This window comes from Micromys minutus (assembly GCF_963924665.1).
Source record: "Micromys minutus genome assembly, chromosome: 1".
Classification (NCBI taxonomy): Eukaryota; Metazoa; Chordata; class Mammalia; order Rodentia; family Muridae; genus Micromys; species Micromys minutus.
In genome coordinates this window covers 69,756,817-69,766,083 of record NC_137969.1, presented here as the reverse complement: position 1 = coordinate 69,766,083, position 9,267 = coordinate 69,756,817, and the positions used below count along the sequence as shown (strand labels likewise).

At 42.9% G+C, this 9,267-nt stretch overlaps 1 protein-coding gene across 5 annotated transcripts in view; it reads left to right on the top strand.

Moving 5' to 3' along the window:
* Positions 1-2,632: 2,632 nt before the first annotated feature.
* The window catches only part of DCAF8 (DDB1 and CUL4 associated factor 8), a 46,201-nt gene continuing 39,566 nt past the window's right edge, over positions 2,633-9,267 (top strand). Inside the window, exons 1-3 of one of the 5 annotated variants that reach the window (XM_080935546.1) lie at positions 2,777-2,935; positions 3,825-3,897; positions 5,635-5,878. The gene's annotated coding sequence lies outside the window, so the exon portion shown is untranslated. The other 4 variants (XM_080935545.1, XM_080935547.1, XM_080935544.1 and 1 more) reach the window with 4 other exon arrangements.

Below are 9,267 nucleotides of genomic sequence, written 5' to 3'. Positions count from 1 at the left end.
ATAAACAAACTAGCTGTATTTGTTGCTTTCCAAAGTGCTGGACAAATTATGTGACTGAAGCAGTTTATTTCAGCTTATAGTCTGAGGGGAAGTCATGGTGGGGAAAGCATGGCAGCTGGAGAGTGAGGCTTGCTGGCACATGGTGTTCACATTCAAGACACAGCAATAAATACGGGCACTCATTCACATTCTCTCTATTCAGCCAAGCCCCCCAGTTTATAGAATGGTATCACCCACAATCAGGTGGGTCTTCCCCCTCAATTAGCCTAATCTAGGTAATCCCTTACAGGCATGCCTAGAGGCTCGCCTCCTAACTAATTATAGATCTTGTCAAGTTAACAGTATTAATTACCATGTCTACTTCAGCAAGTAGTCAACAAGAGACAGCTTGGAATAGAATGTATCTGGGGATAGAGCTCAGTTAATAGAGTGCTTGCCTAGGATCCATGAGCCCTCAGTTTAATTTCCAGCAGTGAATAAAATCAGACATTGTGGCACATGCCTGGCCCTCAGAAGATGGAGGCAGCAGCTACAGAAGTGAATTTGAAGCTGTTCTGAGCTATTATAGGTCCTATCTCAAAATAAACAACTGGGGGGAGGGGAATGATATTGGTATGGGGTAGAGTTCAGGAATCTGAACTTAATGCCTTAACCTTTTGGTTAAAAGGAAAAAGAGGCTGAAGATGTTGTTTAGTAGTTAGGGTACTTGTTCAACATGGCCAAATGCCCTGTGGGTCAACCTCCAGCACCACATAAACTGGGAATGGTGATTCTCACCTGTAATCTAGGCACTGAAGGTAGAGGCAGGACACAGGGATGCAGGAGACCCTATCTAAAACAACATCTTCAACAACTGTTGTTCTGAGTCACGCCAAAGAGAGACATGGCAGGATGAAATACGGTCTTGCAGGCAGCAGGAAGAGCCAGCCTCTCTGGACTGAATATTGAACAGTTGTCCAAAAGCATGTTTATTGATTATCATGAAAAAGTTGTTCTTTTGGTAGAGGTAAAAACAAATTCCTTTATACTAAAGACCTTATATAGCTCTATATTTCCTGAAGAAAAACACCCTGCTACTTTCATTCCAGGTATGCCAAAAACTGTCTTGAGACCCAGAAGTCACTCAAAGGCTGTAATGCTTCTCAGTAACCCCATGGATGAGAGAAAACACCTCAGTTTTCTACATGGATTTCTTCAAAGTTAAATTCCAGCAAATGACTCTTCCTTCTGCTGTCTACCTTAGATAGAGAAAAACAACTATCTTATTCTACTGGACTCCCTGGGTATAACTTTTCTGCTACAAACAAGGTGCTCTAGCCTCTCAGCCAGGAGCAATCTGGAATCCTAGGATCCTGTTTAGGTTTCCTTTAGGTGTTAGTACACAGCAATGTACAAAAGTCACCTGCAAAGTTGGCATGTCCATATGTTAGCTACAGTTTTACAACAGCTTAATTATGAATAAACCTAGATATCTACCAGCAGATGAATGGATAAAGAAAACATAGAATATATACACAATGGAATCATTCAGCTATGGAGAACGAAATAATATTTGCAGATTATAAGCAATGTTAAGTCAGATTCAGACATATGACATCTTCTCCCATACACAGAAACTGGATTTAAATTTATGTGTACATATATCTATTAATTACACATACTTATTTATACTTAAAAGAGAAGTAGAAAGACTGAGAGGCAAGGAAGAGTTATAAAGAGAGTCACAAAAGCTAATGATAACTGTTGGAGGAAGGTAACCAACAAGAAGGGGAAAATGAGTGGGAAGGGATCAGGAAGAACCAGGTATTGACACATGTATATGCATGAAAATGCTACATGAAAACCTACTTTGTTCCTGTGTGTATGGTTGTGTGTGTTGGGGGAAGGACTTATTCTAGCTCAGAACTTACTAGATCCCTTGTTCTAGGTTGACCTCCAACTTGGGTATACCCTGTCTCGGCCTCCTGAGTATGGTTTGTAACCTGTTAGCTTGTATACTAATTTTAAAAATTAAACTCTGTGGTTTTGCACTTCTTTAATCCTAATCCCAGCACCTATGAGGCAGATGGGTGATCTTCATGAGATCTACATAGTTCCAGGACAGCCAGGGTTATGTAGAAGGACCCTGTTTCAGATGAATAAATAATTAGATCCTGTTTTATGGTGTCTCACTTCCACCCCCAGGTCTGGGGATCAAACTTTTTAGACCTTTAGAAAGCATTTCAACACTAGAGCAACATCCTCAAACTTTAGTGGCCCTTTTAAACAAATGGACAAATGGATGCTGTCAGGCGGAAGTGACCCTCGACAGAAGGCCTTGAGCCTCAAAGGAGAAAGGGATTTTTGCTTTGTTTCTTTTTTTTTTTTTTTTTCTTAAAAGAAAATTAGAACAAGAATTAGAACCTCAGGCCTGGAGGACACCTAGTAGTTTGCCTGCCAGTCCCTTTGGAATGAGGTTCATTTTTCGTCTCAACGCTTAGGACCCCCTAGATCACATGTGTTTGGACTACCAGAAGACAAGCTATCCCTCTGAATCTACGAAAACAACTTGACTCCTCCGCCCCGCGCACGCTCCCCTCGCTGCTTCGGTTGGCCTTAGGCTCCGCCCCTTGTGCGGCCACCGGGAGGGTTGGGAGCCCAGAGCTCGCGGGACCGCTCTCGCTCAGTCGCCTCCAGCACAGCGTCGCAAACCCCGCCGGAAAGCGTGACGGCGCAGGCGCAGGCGCGGAGACCCGAGACGGTGGTGGTGGCTGCCGCTGGCCAGTGTAAGATGGCGGCGGCGTTGGTGGCGGCAGTGGACGGGGCGGCTGGGCCTGGAACAGTCGGAGCATCCGCTGGCAGAAGGATGACCCTAGATGGGAAGCGGGCTGCCGGGCCTCGCCAGCTCCCGTGCTTGTAACTGCCCCAGCCGGACGCCCTCCCCTTGACCTACCGGGTCCGTGTTTCGTCCGGCTCGGCCTGTTCCCCCTCTCCCTGACCGCTTTCCCGCAGGACAGGCCCGATCCCTTTCCTAAAACTCCCAGACTTCAGGTCTTATTCCCCTCACCCGAGTCAGTGCTGGGAGGACTACTTGTCCTTTGCCCGGGTCAGTCCCCGGGGTTGCCCCCTAGGGCCACCCCCATGATTCACAGGGACTTCTTGTCGGTCCGGTGACCCATTCGAAAACTCTTTTCCCTTTATAATTTGGGGACCCTGCCCTGTCTGCGTCTCCTAGTCACTTCAGGGCCCCCGCGCAATGTGTCCCCTTCCCCCATCCCAAGTTCTCAGGCCCAGCACCCCCCGTACGGAAGGCCGAGGTCCAAGAAACTGGCAGTCTGTTCTTGAATGCTTTGTGATTTTGTGATCTAGTTCTCTTAGCATACCTTCCCCGGTCCCGAAATCTTTTAGGACACCGTAAAACGGTCCCGCTTGGTCCTTATTAGTTGGAAAGCATCTGGTGGCTTGAATTTCTGACTCATGATTGTTGGTGTAGTCTGTAAACAAACCCGCACTAGAGCTATCACATTCTCCCCCGGATTCCCCACCCCCACCCCCGGCTCTGTAGTTTCTTGAAAGGGGTGGTTTGGTTTAGAGTTGAAAAGATGCAGGTTTTCCTCATAAGTGACTTTTTAGTGTTGGTGATAGCTGGGAGATAACTTGCCTGGCGTTTAAATCTTGTGTTAATCCTTTGTGTTTCCATTACGGGCATGGGTTTTGTTCAGTGGTCAGAATTGAGTTAGGTAAGTTATTTTGGTTTAAAATAGTTCTAAGGAAAGTGTGGTCATAAATATTCTGGCTACGTTCAGAAGAGACACCTTTGCCATGTAAACTTTAACTTTTCTCAGTTCTTCAGCGAACCTCCAGACCAGTTTTCTCAGGATCTTGGGCCTGACTTCGGTCGGCGATAAAAGCAGGAAGGTGAGTGGCCTTGAAGGCGTTTAACCCCTCAATTCAAGACCTTGACCTGATGCGTAAGTGCAGACCACTAAACTCAACAATTTTAACATCTCCCCTTTTCCCAAAAGTTAGGGTATCCTTCGTAGCTTTGTTGCAATTTTGGTTAGATTACTTATAAATGTAATTGGCTGTGTTTTGACCTGCTGCCCTAAACTATTGTGTGTCTTCTAGCCGTTTAAGCTTTGTTTGTACTGTGTTTTGTCTCTGTGTGGATCAGTCTTAGACTGTTACAAATTGAGAATTGGTTTGTCTGAATTGTGTTTAGCCTTTTGTCAAGTCAGATCTCTTCTCCCAAACCCAAAGGTTCTCATCCTTGCCATCTGGAGAGGAATTACCTACTCCTGGCTAAAAGCTAGGAGTGAGGAGTGAGCCTCCATTTAGTTGGTGTCTAAGTCCACTTAGTCTCAAAGGCACAACTTTTCAAAACATAGTGGGATTTTGTGTTTTTTAAGTAGTTCCTTTTGTGGGTAGCTCGCAGAATATTGCTTAGTAGAAGAATCATCATGTGTTTTCAGACTGGTAGAGAAGCTCCCTGGCTCTGGAAGGTAGGTTTGATCAATCCTTCCTTTAGGATTTGTATTGGGAAAAGTTTGAGAGTGACTATGTTAACTTTTGTTCCTCATGGTGCCCAAGCTGGAAAATGCTCATTGTGAACTAAAATAAAAACTTTAATGTGGATGCATATATGTAAGATCTAAGAATAAAAACCCAGCTTTTACAGTTTATTTAGTTCTATGGATATGGGTGTTTTACCTGCATGGCTGTCTGTGCAGCACTTGGATGACAAATGCTAGAGATCAGAAGAGGGCAGCAGATCCCGGAACTGGAGGTACAGGCAGCTGCGAGCTGCCGAGTGGGTGCTGGGAATTGAATCTGGGTCCTCTGCAAGAATAGGCAGTAGTGCTCTTAAACAGCGAGCCATTTCTTTAGCCTGTTTATTTGATTTTTGAGACAAGAATTCTCTTTATCCCAGGGTGGTCTGAAATTCACAGTGTAGACCAAGCTGGTCCTGCAAACTTGTCTAGCCTCTCAAGTACTGAGTGTACGGGTGTGAGGTGCCAATCATAGGTGTAATACATAACACGTGTTTGTTTTGCCTCATCTTCCTAGTTTTTTGTTTGTTTTTTAAAGAATTGGGGCCTAGGCTGCTGGTGGTAGTGAATGCCTTTGATCCTAGCACTTGGAAACAGATGCAAGTGGATCTTTTAAGTTTGAGGCCAGCATTGTCTACAAAGTGAATTCCAGGAGCTATATAGTGAGATCTTTTAACAAAGAAACAAAAACTGTGGCCTAGTTTTCAGGTAAACTAAGCAAGCTCTCTGCTACTGAGTCACACAGCCTCTGTCCCTCAGATTCATTTTTAAGGTTTATGTGTCTGTGTGGGAATTTATGTGAGGGTAGTACCTGTGGAGGTTAGAACAGAAGAAGGTACCAGATCCCTTGGAGCTGGAGTTACAGTTGGGAACTATCATGTGGGTTCCAGAAACCAAACTTGGCCTCTTCAAGAGCAGTAAGCACGTTAATTGCTGTCCCCTCAAATTCAGTTTTATTGTTCATATTATTTGTTTGCTTTGTAAATGTCCTGTAGGGTGCCTGTAGTGTAGGAATAGGAAATGTTTACATATGCCTATTTCTAAATGCATTCTTAAACTAAACATCAACTGTTTCTTTGTTGGTTTCTTCCTCTTGGCCTGTTAGCACACCTTATCAGAGTGCGTTCTCATTCCTCTCTACTGTCCACGGGGGCTGCAGCTCTCCACAGGGGCTTAACTTTTGCTACCAGGAGAGACACATTTTCTCCAAGATTATGAGCTCTGTGGTGGGCCTCACCAACAGATTATTAAGAACGTGACAAGGAAACACTGTTGTTTTCTAACGTGAATCAGGGCTAGAAATAAGCACTCATCTCTTCTCCTGGCCACACCATCTCGATACAGTGCAGGTAAAGAATTTTAAATCTTTTTGTTTTTTTTTTCCTTTTACGTCTGTTTTGGAAGAGTTGAGAATTCATAAAAGTTGAAGTTTTGATGACAGAACAGTATAAAGGCATTCAGATCAGTGAGGTGAGGGCTGACTAGCTTTTGTCAGCATCATCCAGGGGCTAGATTCCAATGTCAAGACTCTTGGCAGTGGTCATGAACTAGGCAGATGAGCTGGTCTTTGTGTTTCATAAAGCGGTGGAGGAGAAAAGGAAATATGTGAAAGAATAACTGAACCATTCCTTACTGCCTTGTGTACTGGGTGAGTGCCCCACCACCCACTCTCCAAACTTCAGGAAAGATTTCAGGTGACCTCTTTGTATGTATTGAATCATATTCTTAGTCTGGGTATTACAACTGTAAAATTCTTGCCTCTCTAAGGCTATTTAAGAGTTATAAATATTGCCAAAGAACAAGGAGGTTTCATTGTTGCTCTCTTTTTAAGAGTCTCATGTAGCCCAAATTGTCCTCAAATTCAGTATGTAACTGAGGATGGCCTTGAACTTCTGGTCTTCCTGTCTCTACCTTCCTAATATCACCATAAACATGTTCTGCTCTCCTGGTTTTATTTGTTTGAGTCAGTTTCACACTAGCCAAACCTTATCCTGAGCTCACTATGTAACTCAGTCTGAGGAACTCGCCCTGCTACTTCTGCCTTCGTTTCTTGAGTGTTAGGATTATAGACACGTGTGACCACCGCTGGCTCTACATTACTGGCCTTTAAAAGCAATGACTAGTTAAATTATGCTTTCAGTAGATTCACTACTGTACTGTTTTTGCTATAGAAAAGTTATTCTAACCATGCAGGAAATAGCTAGATTATGAATCAACAAGGATCCAAGTACTGGGTATTGTGGCACACACCTTTAATCACCACACTCTGGAGGCTGAGGCAGGCAGAGTTTGATGCCAGTGTAGTGAATTTTAGGACAGTCAGAACTGTGGAGAGAGACCATGTCGGATAAAGGATCTAAACTGAAGTTTTTATTATATAACATTGGTGTTAGAGTTGTGTTTAAATTTACTTGTTAATTTATGGAGTTGGCTTTTCAGTCTTTGAGATTGATTCTGTCTTTTTCTTTTTTCTTTTTTTTTTTTTTAAGTAGGTTATCAGTAAGCAGTGATAATCTGTTATTCACTCTTCCTATTTAGAACTCAGGTATCTGAGTAAACTAACTCAGTAGCCTGGATGGTCTCCTAACCGTTTGTGCAGTAAGCTTCTGTTATTTGTAGTCTGGATTTTTTTTCTTGTCAACCATGGAATAAAAATATTAATTGGTAAAGTATAGAATTCAGCAACTCATGACAATTGGTAAAGCGTTTGTGTGTGTGGTTAGATGGCACTAAAGGCGAGGATAGTGATGCCAGCAACTCAGTTACAAGAGAGAAACTGAGTAAATGCCTTTAAGTAAAATGAGGAAAATTCTCAGGAAGGGAAAGGTAGGTATATGCTTGTGATACCATATACTCAGAGGCCACGGAGGCAAGAGAATTTTGAGTTCAAGGCCAATGTCCCCCAATTCCCCCTCCCCAAAGAAAAGAACAAGAATCATATGCTATTGTTTCTAAGATATGCAATAAAGTATCCTCAGAGAGACAACACAGTGAACTTACATTGGTATAATTCTTTAAAGATTTATTTGTAGCTGGGCTATGGTGGTCCTTTCTATTTCCAGCACTTGGGAGTCAGGGGCCTGCAGATTTCTGAGTTTGAGTCCATCTTGGGTCTACAGAGCGAGCCAGGACAGCCAGGGTTAAGTGGAGAAACCCTGTCTCAAGAAAATATTTTATTTTATGTTCATGAGTGTTGTGTGACAAGTTTTCCTGGGAAGAGACAACATAGGTCTCACACAAGCCCACCAGATAGGAAGCCCTCAAACTACTTGAGAATAATCTTGAACTCACAATCTTTTTGCCTTCACCTCCAAAGTGCTGGAGTTACTGGTGTGAGCCTGTAACTCAGTGAGACTGATTTAATAGAATCCTAGTGTTTTATGCTCTTTGGATGGGTAAGAGAAATAGCTGGTTCCTTGAATAAGAGTGAGTCACTTGGCTGGGCACAGTGGCACACACCTGTTATCTTAAATCCACACACTGGAGGCCGAGGTAGACAGCGAGTTGAGGTCAGAATATGCTACATAAGACCTTGTCTCAGCATCCCATCACCTCCCAGCTCAAAATGGCTCCCTAGGTAACTCCACAAAAATAGCTTTTCACTCTTTTGGGGAGGGGGCGGTGCAAGACAGGGTTTCTTTTGTATAACCCTGGCTGTCCTGGAAACCACTTGGTTGACCATGTTGACCTTGAACTCAGAGATCCACCTGCCTCTGCCTCTCAAGTGCTGGAAAGGCGAGTGCCCCCAGCAAAAGGCCTAACTTTACTTTTAAGATCTTTTCATAGTATATGAAACGTGAAACATTAGAAGTCTTCTGTCCTTGACTTCCCTCACCCTTTCTGTCCACTCTTGCTTTTTGTTAAGGATCCTAAAATTCTTGCCTCAGACTTCCTTTCTTAGAGCATAGATACTTTCAGGTACAGATTGGGTTGTTTTTTAGTAAGGTTTAGTTTACAAGGTATCATCTGGGTTTAAACTTTCTGTTTAGATAATGTATAAGTCTGTATATCAAGCTCTGATTTATTTCTTTCAAACATTTAAATTCTGTTTTTACTTACTGTGTGTGGTAGACACTTGCCATGATGGTATGTAGAAGCCAGGGACAACTTGCAGGAGCTGATTATCTCCTTCTACCATGTGGGTCTTTGGAGTCCATATTGCCAGCCTCTGGTTTATAAATTTTACATCTACTGCATTGGTTCTCACTACCTTTGTAACATGTCCGCTGGAATTTAAACATAGCTTGTCATTTGTGGCATTTGATTTCTGTACTCAAAATGCATCTTTTTAACTTTGTTTTATCAGTGTTTATGAAGCCAAATACTGTCTATCCTCTAGTGTTTGTCATGTGTGTGCCTTCTTATTTCCACGTGCCATCAGCCTAAGACAGGTTCTCAACAAGTACAGTGGCTTAAACTTATTTCTTCCATTTCAGACTGTCTTACTTTTGACAAAATAACCTTCCTGATGTATCATACATACATGCATGTGCACCCACCCACCCACCCACACACACACACACACATACACATATACACACTTCCCAGACCTAGCTCTTCTTTGTTAGCTTCCTGCTTGACCAGCTTTTCTTACATTTAGCTAAAGCATACCACGAGTTTTTCTTGAGTTTATCAGGTTTGTAACTTCCATTTTATTTTTCCTGGTGAGCTGTCAGAATATCATTGTCATTACCATCTTCCTGTTCTTCATCATTCTCTTCCTCCTTTTTGAAGTTTT